The sequence below is a fragment of the Aethalodelphis obliquidens genome, unplaced genomic scaffold (assembly GCF_003676395.1).
Source record: "Aethalodelphis obliquidens isolate GAN/ISIS:26980383/991018 unplaced genomic scaffold, ASM367639v1 scaffold115, whole genome shotgun sequence".
NCBI lineage: Eukaryota > Metazoa > Chordata > Mammalia > Artiodactyla > Delphinidae > Aethalodelphis > Aethalodelphis obliquidens.
Genome location: NW_020838059.1, coordinates 1744791 through 1756846, shown reverse-complemented (window position 1 = coordinate 1756846; position 12056 = coordinate 1744791). Strand labels below are relative to the sequence as shown.

Here is a 12056-nt window from a genome sequence, read left to right as displayed (position 1 = left end):
CAGCCCCAGCACCCTGAGAACCATCCCAGGAGTCTGACCCACTACTAAGGGACTGCAGCATGCTTAGCAAATTCAAGAGCTGTCTCTGGCAGGCCGCAAGTTCTCTGAGAAAGCAAAAGATCTGCATACACACAGAGAGTTGTTTTGTTCTGTATATTTTTTCAAGTTTATGTGATCCCGGTGAATCGAAAAAAATTAAGGGTGTTTTCTAAGATGCCTTTTAAGGCCTTACAGCTCAAACACCCTACCCTTGTAAAGGGGGTAAGGTGAACCATTCCATCCCTGCCTGGCCTGCAAGGCTGTCGTGAGACTCCAATGAGATCAAGGATATGAAGTCTCCTTTATGAATAACCCCACTGGGGAGGGGTCAGTATCACACAAGGAAGCCCATCCCCATCTAAAAACAGTCATTTCTATTAGAATTAGGAGGCTTTTCCCTAAACTGAACCCAAATCTCTGTTTTTCTGGCTCTGGCACTGACCTTCATGATCCTTCCAAGAGAACAGCGCCAGCCCTCTCCATTCCCCCACCCCCACTCACCCCTGTTTTTATCCAGGCCAAACCTCCCCAGTTCCTTCATCTGTTTAACATGTGATATGGCTACAAGGCTCCTACCCGCACCTAGCTGCTCTTCTTTGAGCATGCTCCAAGTTGTGAATGCCCAATGACCTGGCCAAAAGAGGATTTCCAGCTGTGTCCCTGTAAATATAGTCCTGGATGGCTGACTTTCCCTCTTTTGGAAGCCCACGTTCACACTCATGGTACACAGACACATAGCCACAAATACACACATACATACACATTCCCACACCCGCACATGCCCACATACAAAGTCACCAACGCACAGACACATACTTCACATGCATCACGTACTTTTCACACACAATGCAACATAACCACATCACACATGCACACACTACACACAAATCCTTTGTACATGCTGCGTAGTTCACACACAAATAGCTAATTTATATTGGAAGTACTTTCTTCACCTGAAACTACTCATTTTTTAAAAAGTAAACTCAAGTTCTTTTCAGAGTCTCCATTCTGTATTTTGTTGTTTGAATCCAAGTGCAAGACCTTACATTTACTACTGCATTTCCAGTCTGATGACACCTGTCCCCCTACATATGCCAGTGGCACACCACTGCCTACCCCAGCTCTATTACTTGTACACAGCAGCTAATATATGTGAAGTAGTTCCCAGATGCTGGGCCCTAGTCTCAGCCCTTTACATGTATGATCTCACTTAAGTCACACAACATCACTTTGACATAAGTAATTAGTCTTTGGGTACAGTTTTTGACCAGGTAAGAACTCATTCACTGCAACCCTCCCCCCGCCCCACCAAGAAATGCTGTGCAATATGAAAGGTAACTTTGTGCATAACTATTGATATTCTGTAGGGCTACAATTGCCCTTGGTGCCTCCCTTCAAATGCCTTCCAGAAATCCTCAGGAGTCAGAGGGAGGGAGTAGCTGGTCGATGATTGGGAAGAGTGGGGGAAGTATTCTAAATGTTCCTTCACCCACCCACCCACCTCTTGCTAAGGAGATTGTTGGTACATCAGAACAATCTTTTGAGGGTTGCAATGGGCAATCGACGACCATATGAAGACATTTTGGAGAGGCATCATTGAGATCTGGGAAGAAGGGGGACCCAGAAAGGTCTTCTTTCCTAGGGAGAGGGACAGCACGACTGACCCACTTGAAATTCTCTCCCCAGTTCACTCCTGGCATTGGATTTAGCCTCAGACAATTGGACTTCTGTAAAGCAGCCAAAACTCTAAAGCTGAAGGGACCCTAGGGCCCACTTCACATACAAATTTGATCTTTTCTTGGGGATGGGACCCAATCGATTCACTGAGGCCAGGCCTGGTTGAGCTCCACAGGATTATTTCCCAGAGCTGGGGCGAGTTTGCCAATGAGACACCCCACTTCCCTGGTCATGGCATCAGACGAGCACCCTCATCCACTAATGGCAGGACTTCCCAAAGTTCCTTTGAAAATCACTTGTTTCCACTTCAAAAGGCATCTCTCCATAGGAAAATAATGTGACACTCTATAGAGCTTAGGTTCCTAGGTTAGGCCACGCTTTACCCACCATAAGGATAGAATGCAGAATCTGTGTGATGAAAACTGGTAGAAAACAATACTCTTGCAAGTGTACCTCAGGCTCCAGCAGTAGAGCTGACATTCATCAAGCTTAAATATCAAATGACAGGAAGCATATTGGGCATTGATAGAGCAGGATACCAGGTCCCTGAGGGTGACGATGGCAACAGGAAAAGCAGTTTCATTCCCTTTCCCACACTTATCAGCCAAGACAACCTAAATGTCCAACTGTAGTGGAATGGTTAAATAAACTATATGACATATCCACTTGTTAGACTAGTCTACATCCATAAAAATGCTGTTCATGAAGAATATGTAGCGACATGGAAAATGGTATGATTTATGTGTCAAATATGCATTTTTAAAAGACTGGAAGAAAATTCAGCAACGAGGTAAACTAAGAGATCCTTTTAGGTTGGTGGAATAATAGTTATTTTCTTCTCTGTTTCCCAAAATCTCTATTAAGTTTGTTCTTAAATTACTCTTATAATTTAAAGAGGTGTTTAAAAGGCTAACTGAAGGCCTATAGTATACAAATAGACCATGCAATAATTACAATGATCTAAAATCCCACTATACATAGTTTAATCTAAGGGATTTTTTTCTTCAAATTTTAGTTTAAGTGTAATGACTAAATCAGGTCAGCCAAATGTAATCCTCCCAGTGATCATGAAATGTCCTCTAACACTGGGTGGGAAAAGGTAGAACTGAATTGAAACTGCTTTTATAGTTTTGCAATAAGCAAGTTTCTTAGCCTCTTTTAAAATAATATAATAATATCTATATTTCCAGGTTATAAATTATAATCGTTATGATTTTAATAACTATTTACTAATAGTTATATTATTGTTATTGGAGATATCATTATATTAAGTGCCCTCTATGGTTCATGTATCAAAAGATGTGTTTTAGTCCTTCTTCAAATATTTACTGTGTACCAGTCATCTTACACAAATGATCTCATTTAACTTTCATAACAACTCTTTGAGGTAAGTATTATCATCTTCATTGAAAAGACAAAAACTCAGAGAGGTTCAGTAACTTGCTCACGGCCACACAGTAGCTGAGCAAGGATTACAACCCCTTTTGGTCTGATTTCAAAGCTTAAGTGAGATTAAAAGAAATAACACATACAAAGCTTCTAGCACTATGCTGATATAGAGCAGACATTTACTAGGTGGTCAGTACAATGTTGCTGACGTTCCCTTGCCCAGAGTTCAAATTCTGGTCTTTGATCTGCTTGACTACTTATAGATTCCTTTCTATGAAAAGGTGCACATTTCAATTGAAAGATGCAATGCAAACACCACCTGTGTCCTTATTGCTGGGGCTCTGCGTCCCTAGGAAACGATTTCTGTTTCCTTCTGGCAGTATCATTTGTTCTCACATGTATCAGCACAAGTAGGTAGATGGCATGTTTGATGAGCCTTGGCAGCCACTGTCACGTCTCAGATACACTTCTCGAGAAGCCACGCGGCTTCCTCGGGATAGGCACCTGCTACCCAGCAACTGGTAGGTCCCTGCACTCAGGGATGCTTATTAAATGGCTGGGGCCTATCTTGAACCCCTGTTCCAACAATTCTCTGTATAGTTTGGCTGACCCTTAATTGTTACCCCTCCCACTTTCCTCCACTAAGCAGGGGCTGCGGGACCTCCTCAGAAGCCGACCGGGGTAGGAACTAGAGAAAATTTTAAATTCCTAAATCCTCAGAGGGACTCACTAATAGATTATCTTGCATGGTGGAGTCTAGGGTCAGTGAGGAGTAGCATGAAGGATGAATAAGAGAGGTGAAGGAGAGGGAGGAATTGAAGGCGTCCTCCAGAGACTGGGAGCACCTGAGGCCCGGCCTCTCAGAGCTTTTTCTGCCATGACTCTCAATACTTCTCTCCTCTGTAGCCTCTTTATCCCTCCCTGAGATTATATCCACCCCCTACCCTCAACTTCTTAACCTTCGCCCGCCACTCTCTGCCCAAATGCAGCTCCAGCTTGTAGTGACTTATTTTTGTCTCTAGAGGGAGGCAATAGCATCAGGGAGGAAAGGGCACAGATTGGGGTCTTCTCTTACTTTACCAAAGGGTAGATTTTATTTTCCTTTAACTGCGAACAGGTAAATAACAACTAATTGGAACAGTATTTTAGGTGCTGCAAAATATATCTCAGAGAAACATCATCGCTCCCCTCATCTACCCCCCAACCTTGGTGGCTGCTAGAAGAAGGGTGGCCTTGGGAGCCCCTCCTAATTTCTAGGTTAGAGGTAGAAAACAAAAACAAAAACAAGAAAACAAAACAGAAGTCGTGGGGGCAGTTTAGCCAAGGAATATTTACGCTGTCTTTCTCTTGGGTACTACGGCACACATTTAAGAGACAGGGTCTGGACTGGGTGTGAAGTGAGGGTTGGGGAGCTCAGTCCATAGTTGGGGTGGGAGGAAGTCTAGATGCTGAGCAGGTAGTTTGAAACTTTCCTGTATGGAGCATTACGTCTGAAACGTTGGTTTCATTAACACTGCCAGGAGAAACTGCAGAGTGAGAATTGGACTTAGGATCCAGTTCTTCCGGGCTGCATTAGGCTGATAAAAACATCACCCTAAAAGAAGAGGGGCTATTTCAAGAGTGTCAGACACAATAGTAATGAGGAAAATTGGCTTAGTCAGTCAGCTTCAGTACCTGAACACCCCGGTTGAGACACTCTGGGCTATATGGGCAGGGCGTGAGTAAAGCAACAGAGGGAATTAGCCTTTTCTTGAACATTTATTAGACATGTTAGACATTTGGCTGACACTTTCCATATTTTACCTCCTTGTCATCTGAACATGTCTAAGGCAGGTGTTAACAGCTCCAATCTACAGATGAGAAAACTGAGGTTCTGAGAGATGAAGTAACCTTCCCAAGATCACATAGCAAGTAAGTGATGGAGCTGGGATACAAACTCAAAGCTGTCTGAAGGTCCTCATCTTTAAAGGGTTTTATCCACATTTTTCTTGTGAAAACCAGGGTCTCCCTCTTCAATAAAATTCACATTTTGGTTCCTTGCCTGTAATGGGGGTTATTAAAGCATCTTGGAGCTTTTTAGCTTCTTCGAAGTTGAAGTTTGTTCCCCATTTCACAGGTAAGAGTACTGGACTGGAGCGAACCAGACAGTCTTCATGAATTCAGGTGGGACTTACACAAAGGAATTTAGATAGGTGGTCCAGTGGTTGAGTGTATGTGTGTAGGGGTGGGAGGCAGAGACCTCACAGGATCGACTGTGAGGAAGCGGAAGTGGAGCTGGTATATTCAGAGGAGAGTGAGGAGGTGTCAGACTGGCCCGCAAAGCAGCAGGAAAGCCAAGTGCCTGAGACCAGATGCTGGGAGACACCAAAGTTTGCATGAACTTCTGGTACAGATTTACCAAGGGGCTTCAGCTACTCTGTGCCCTGTGTGACTTACACTAGCCTCTCTAGCAACCCCCACCCTGCACTTTAAAAAAAAAAAAGACTTTCTGGCTATGTAGTAATTTAGGCAATGCTTTTCCTGCCCACCCAGGATGAGGTGCTGACCCAGGCCCAGCTGGGGGTGAAGCTTTACTGATGTTACAGCTGCTTCTCGTCTGCACGCCAGGCTCATTTGTGCCAGTTGAAAGGGCACAGTAATAACAGTAGCAATTTAAATCGTGCTCCTCGCTTTCTGCTTTCCCCCCTGAAAAGTGGCGAAGTGACTCACCACTGTCGAATTGTCTCTCTCTATCCACTCCCTGACCTCTTTGCGGCAGTCTAGGCTGGTTCCCTGGGGGCTGAGCTGGAAGTCTGTTCTTCCAGCGGCCCTTTAGCTGTGACAGAGCCACCCCCCCAATAAATGTGTTCCCCCAAAATGCGATGTATTGTTTTAATTTGAAATTCTCAGATGAGGCTGCTTGGAAGGCATTAGAGCAGCATGAACCCATTAGGTAAGCACAGTTCTCCCCTCCAAACATGAATAATACAAAATGGGACCCATTCAGGAATCTTTTGAGGGGGCTCTGCTTGTTTTTCTATATGCAGTTTCATATGGAGATGACGGGTCTGCTTGAAATGTACTACATACCAACTTCTGGTGGTAATGCCGTAAAAATAGGTCCAGGGGAGCTGTGAAATCATTCCCTTACTCCATCCTGACCCCTCACCCCCATCCCCATCCACACCCAATTCCCCTGACCCTATGGCTAGAAAATGCTCATTCTCTGCTCTTTCTTTCAGCACCAGCCTAAGGAGAGCTCCCAGAACTGGAGGTGGTGAGGTGCTTATGAGCCTAGAGTAATTAAAGATTTTGAGGTGTCAACAAAGCAGGTAATTAGGTGGAGAAGGTATCAGCTGTCTGAGAGACAAAGAAAGTAATTATGCTGAGCACTCTTGGCGCTGTCAGTAAACTCCAAAGAAAGATTTGTTGGGAAGTGATACTGTTTGATAGAGACTTCAATGCCTAGCAGAAATGAGGGACTCTTGGTGAGGCTGCCTGGAACAGGAGAAAGGTTTAGGGAGCTTGGCAAACCTGGATTCAAATACCAGCTCTGCCTCCCACTGGCTGTGTGACCCTGGAGAAGTTACTTAACTCCTCTGAGTTCGATTTGTGATGTGCAAAATATTGATAAGTCATAGCTCTAATTACCTCATTAGGTCATTGTGAAGACTCAAGGAGATAATGCATGTAACAGCACTAGCACGATGCCTGGTATACAATAAGTGCTTAATAAATGGTAACATTATTATCATGATCACTATTATTATTCTTACTATATACCAGGCATTCTCTACAGGAGCCCAGAGTTTAAAAGGAGAGACAAATAATCGCAGTTATGTATGTTCGTGTCATGAGAAGTATGAAGAGGGTAACTATGATGGCTCAAAGGAGGGAGCCCTCAACTGGGAGGGAGGGGTACAGAAAAGCAGAGAAAGTTTTGTGACTCCTGAGTTAGGTCTTAAAAAAATAAGTAGGAGTTTGTCACGAGGCCCAGGGGGAAAGGGATTCCAGGCAAGTGTATCTGCCCACACAAAGCCAAAGAGGTGTGAAGCAGCCAAGCCTTGAGCTAATAGTTGGGCTTTGCTGGGCACGAACTGGGATCTCCTGGGGGAGGGGGGGAATCAGTGACCAAGAATCTTTCCAGTTTATTCCCACCAGCCCCTGAACCGCGCCTTAGGCGCCCTACCTGGCCAATCACGTGCGACGCCCTCCTCTTCTTTCCTCTAAGCAGTCAGGTAAGCTCACACCCAGCCCCCAGCGGGCCTGGTGCGCACAGCGGGGGGTCGGCGGACCCAGACCCGGCAGATCAGGCCAAGGGGAGACTGTGCCCAGGTCGCGGGCCCCTATCTCCTTCCTCGTCCCAGTCCTGGTGCAAAGCCCCCCTCCACCTCCAATTTTAAAAAAAACTACCAAGCACACAGCCACTTGGGTTCTTTAGACAACCCCGTGCTCTCTCACACACCACACCCGTAAACTCACGCCGCGACCCCCCTCCAAGAGACACACGGTCTTCAGCCCTCCATCCTAGCACATACATTGGCTGCATGCGTCCCCACCACACACATGAACACATCACACCCAAACACACACGGACATTGCACCCTCACACACACAAACCTTTGAGCACACACGCCTTAAGTAAGCTCACATATAAAGACACCTTGCTCACAAACACACACAGTACACACCACAACAAACACCACCCGTAACCCCACATTGACACAGCACAGCTAAGGGTAAACACACACCAAACAAATATATACACACAAGCTTCAACGGGCACACACACATACACACACTGCATACACATGCACACTACAGCACGACCACAAACCCCGGCAGAAACATACATCGAACACACCCATATCCAGACCGCACCCACAGAGTCACACTGTCATCGGGCAGAAACATACAACCTACAAACGTGCACACACAAACACCGCACAAACACACGCTCCACGTCCGAGCGCAAACCAAATACACTTCACACCCAGCACTCGGACTAAAACATGCAACACGCACACACACACCCACACCCAGCCACACACGTAACTCAGGCGAACCGCACTTGCGCGCGCGCACACACGCGTACATGCATACATACATACACATACAGCCCGCCCCCTCCTTCCCTCAGGGCGGAAGAGAAGGGGGCGAGGATGGGAGGAGGGGGAAGAAAGGAGGGGGGATGGGCGGGCGAGGCGCTGCGAGCAGAGACGCTCTTTTCCCTTTGACCTGGGGTGTTGTTCCCATTAACCCGCCTGTTCCCCATTCCCGAGCAAAGGGAGTGAGTGAGTTGGGTCCAGACGGGAACCAGTCAGGACCAGGGAAAACTGGAAGGGCTGGGAAATCCGCCGGCGGGCGGAGGGCACGTGAGCTCCAGCCGGGACCCTGCCGGAGGCTCCTCCCCCCAGCAGCCTCCCTCTCAGACCCCTTCGCAGCTTTGACCTCTGCTCCCCACCGCGGGGGGAGGTGGTGGAGGGGGTGGGGTGCTTCTTCCTCTCCTACCCGAGAGAGTGAACAACTGTTAGGGGTGGAAAGCTTTACTGGTTTCAAGAAGTAAGGAGTTTAGATATGCAGAAAAGCTTTTTGCGAAACCTGTTCTAATCTAGTTTGAAGACGTCTCCTAATAGAGAGCTCACTATTTTGCAAAGCAACTAATTTTTCCATAAAAGGCAAAGGCTATTAGAAATCACCGACACCGCGCTGGACACATAGTAGGGCGTTATAAATGTTCCTCCTTCCCGCTTTTGTCAACAAATCTGGCAGGGCTATCTGCAGCCCAGCACCAGCCCGCGACAGCTCTGGGGCAGTCGGTGAGCTTTTTCTAGCACACAAGCCCCTGGAGAACAGCCGCCTTGGCCAGGGAGCCACCGGCGGCAGGGGGCGGTAGTGTCGCTTAGGGTGCTTTGCACGTCTGGCGGCATAGCCCCCGCGGGACAGTCTGAGGTCCCCTTCCTCTGTGGCGGGCTACAGGGGTCACTCTAGAATACTCTGCGGTCAGATGAACATCTGGCTCCTGTCCTCCGCCTGCCCCCTTTCTGTAGAGATGGACAGCGGGTGAAGGAGAGGAGGAGGAAGAGGACTTCCGCCTGAGGCGGCACATTGTGTAAAGCGCCTTGCGGTGCAAAGTGCACAAGCTTCGGAGTCGGTACAGGTTCGAATCCCAGCTCTACCACTTCGCAGCTGACTACCTTGTCAGGTCACTGTCTTAGGTTGCGGGGTGGGTGTGAAATTTAAAGGAGGAAATATATGTAAAGTGCTAATTCCAGTTAAAATCCAAAGGATGTACATTCCCTTCCATTCCCTCTCCCTAACCCTCACCAAGGATAAAGATTTGGGAGTTTGCGGAAGAGGGGGATCAGAGGCCAGAGATGTGGCCACCAGGTAATGCCTCTAAGCCAGAAGATGGACAGAGGTTCAATTAGCGCTCAATTTCTTAAGCAATGTGCTGTATTTAAGGGAAATGCCTGCACCAGTGATTTTAGTGATGCCACTCACTAGCCACAAGACATTTCAGTTCACAGCCCCAGTCCTTGGGGCTGCAGTGAGGCCACTCTGCCCATCACCTCACCTCTCACAGGGACTTCCTAAATCATTCCTACCCCCACCCCGAATTCTTCTCCCCATTTCCAGGTTGCTGAGTTATTTTTCATTGTAATGAACACTCATTGGATGCCAGGGACATCTTCTCTTACCTTATGCTTTGCCAGTGCCTAGCACAGTGCCAGATACAGCACAGGCTGTATACATGCAGCAAAGTGATGCCCTGGGTGAATTCCCTTGGAAACACTGAGACTTAAGGGCACATAAGGAGTTATCATAAGGAATTGAGAGAAAGGATTCCAATAGCAGCACCCCAGGCACTGTGGGGATGGAGGGCAGTGGCTTTTGAATAGGGGGCTATTCCATTCCTCCTCAAAGCCCTCCAGCCCTAAGCTTCCCTGGAAGGGGGTTGTCTCACTGTGGCTGAGGCTTCTGCAGTCAATTAAGAAGAGAGCCTCTTTCCTGGAGGGCAGAGGCCCTGGCCAGCTAGAGGGTGAGTCACTATATCAGAGTTGGGCAGCAGAGGTGGCACTAAGGTGACAATGAATTAGTCCAAGATGGCAAGGGGGTATTACCTGAGTGATGATCTGGAGGAGGATAAAGCGGAAGCCTGAGCCCTTGAGGCTGGGATTAAGTGGTAGAATGTCTATATGCTTAAACATAGCACCTAACCCACCTCCACACTTCTACCCCTCCAAGTCCCAAAGCGTAGCCAGGCAGCTTCTTAGAGGAGGAAGTGGCGTGGAAATCATCCTTTGGGAGACCTGGGTTCCAATCCTGACTTGGATACTTGCTGTATAACCTTGGGCAAGCCCTTTTCCTTCCTGTTCTCAACACCAGAAGGAAGTTAAGTGGGCAAGGGGCTCTGTGCTGGGCCCTGTGCTAAGTATTTTACCAGTGTTATTTCACACACTGTTCCCCATTGTGCTATGTGGTGAGCATTTATTCCGCTATTTTGCAGTTGAGAAAACTGAGGCTGAGTGATATTCAATCATCTACTTTCTAATATATCGTGCAGTCTTTATGTATTTATGTTACCAAGGCAATCACTAACTCAAGCCAATAGCCTGCCAGTCCTCTGCCTAAATTGGCTCCTTATGCACTCAGGTTCATATCATGTCTCCTGGCTGCCCCCAACGCCAACCCGTGTTGCTTTCAAGGCAGTTGGCTACCTGGGTGGGTTTCTCTTTTCATCTTCGGTGACACCCACCTACCCCCAATTCAGATCTTTCCCTGGCATATCAGCCTAAGATCCCACATTAGAAAGCAAGCATCACCAGAAAGATGCACCCCAGTATCAGTTCCTTATCACAAGGGTGGGGGATCTGGCTGCAAGATGTTGCAGTGAGGAAGGGGAGCAGAGCTGCCAGGGCCAGAAGGAGGGGCTGCATAAAAACCAAGAGGAGAGAGAGAGAGAACGCCAGGGACAAATTGGACCAGCCTCAAACTGCTGCTCCCTCCCTTTTCCCCCCTCTCCTGTTCTGGTGCTCTAGAATGTATAAAGGGGCAGCACCCAGCCCATTTTCAGCAGGTGGAGAGGGAGAGATCCTCTCCTTCAAAGGAAGGGAAAACCACCCTGAGCATTCAAATTACATTCCTGTGTCGGGTAAGATTTATTTAATTCCTGAGGGGTGGGGGTAGGAAAGAGGAGCAGGGGAAGAGGGTGCCTTCTTGGTAGTGCTGGTGCCCAGGTGGTACTTTTAGTGAAAAGAGCGCCACCCATGCTGCTGTCAGAGCCAGAAGCTCTCTCCCTTTGCTAGGAGTCAAGAGACACTTGCCACTGGGCTTCTGGATCTCATTTCTAAGCCAGATCCCTATGAGCCACATCTCTGAGCCTTTGGGGGATAAGTCCATGTCTTCCTTGGCTACCTCAGTACCCGTGTATGCCTGGGGTCAGCAACTGCCCTCTGTCCTTCCCCCTCCCCTTCTTTCCTCCTCTCCTTTGCCTAGGCTCTGCTCCTTCTTCCTTCTTGCTGGGCTAAACTAGAGTCTCTGACATTCTTGATTCTTTTCTCCTCTTTCTTTTCCATCCAGTCAACAACACTCTCCGTTCATCCATTTACTTCATCCAGGAGAGGAGAAAATTCAACTGGGAGGGAGTGTAATTGTGTATTTGAAATTCTCCCCACTTGAGATCTTGCGCTTATAACCCCGTATTGCCCTTGTTGCGTCAGATGAGAATATTTTGTGCTTGTGAATAATACATTTTTGCTTGGCTGAATAGTGATTTGAATATATGATTGTTGAGCTGCAGATTAAAAGAAGGCATTTTTGGAAGCAGTATTAGAAGGTAAGATGGTTTGGGCAGGTGTGAATGGCCTTCTGACTTCTCCAGGTGCCAAGAAGATAGAAAAAGAAAGATGAAGACTATAGTAGTGTGTGTGTGTGTGTGTGTGTGTGTGTGTGTGTGTGTGTGTGTGTGT

General features: G+C 47.3%; 1 protein-coding gene across 8 annotated transcripts in view; it reads left to right on the top strand.

Moving 5' to 3' along the window:
- Positions 1-12056, top strand: part of ARHGAP36 (Rho GTPase activating protein 36) — a 156811-nt gene that overhangs the window by 126899 nt on the left and 17856 nt on the right. For 4 of the 8 annotated variants that reach the window (XM_027097564.1, XM_027097563.1, XM_027097562.1 and 1 more), the window contains 3 exons: positions 4935-5016; positions 6327-7322; positions 9135-9244. The exons of 2 other annotated variants lie outside the window; for them this stretch is intronic. The gene's annotated coding sequence lies outside the window, so the exon portion shown is untranslated. Of the gene's footprint in view, positions 1-4934; positions 5017-6018; positions 6038-6326; positions 7323-9134; positions 9245-12056 lie in introns of those variants that run through there. 2 more of the 8 variants (XM_027097565.1, XM_027097566.1) reach the window with 2 other exon arrangements.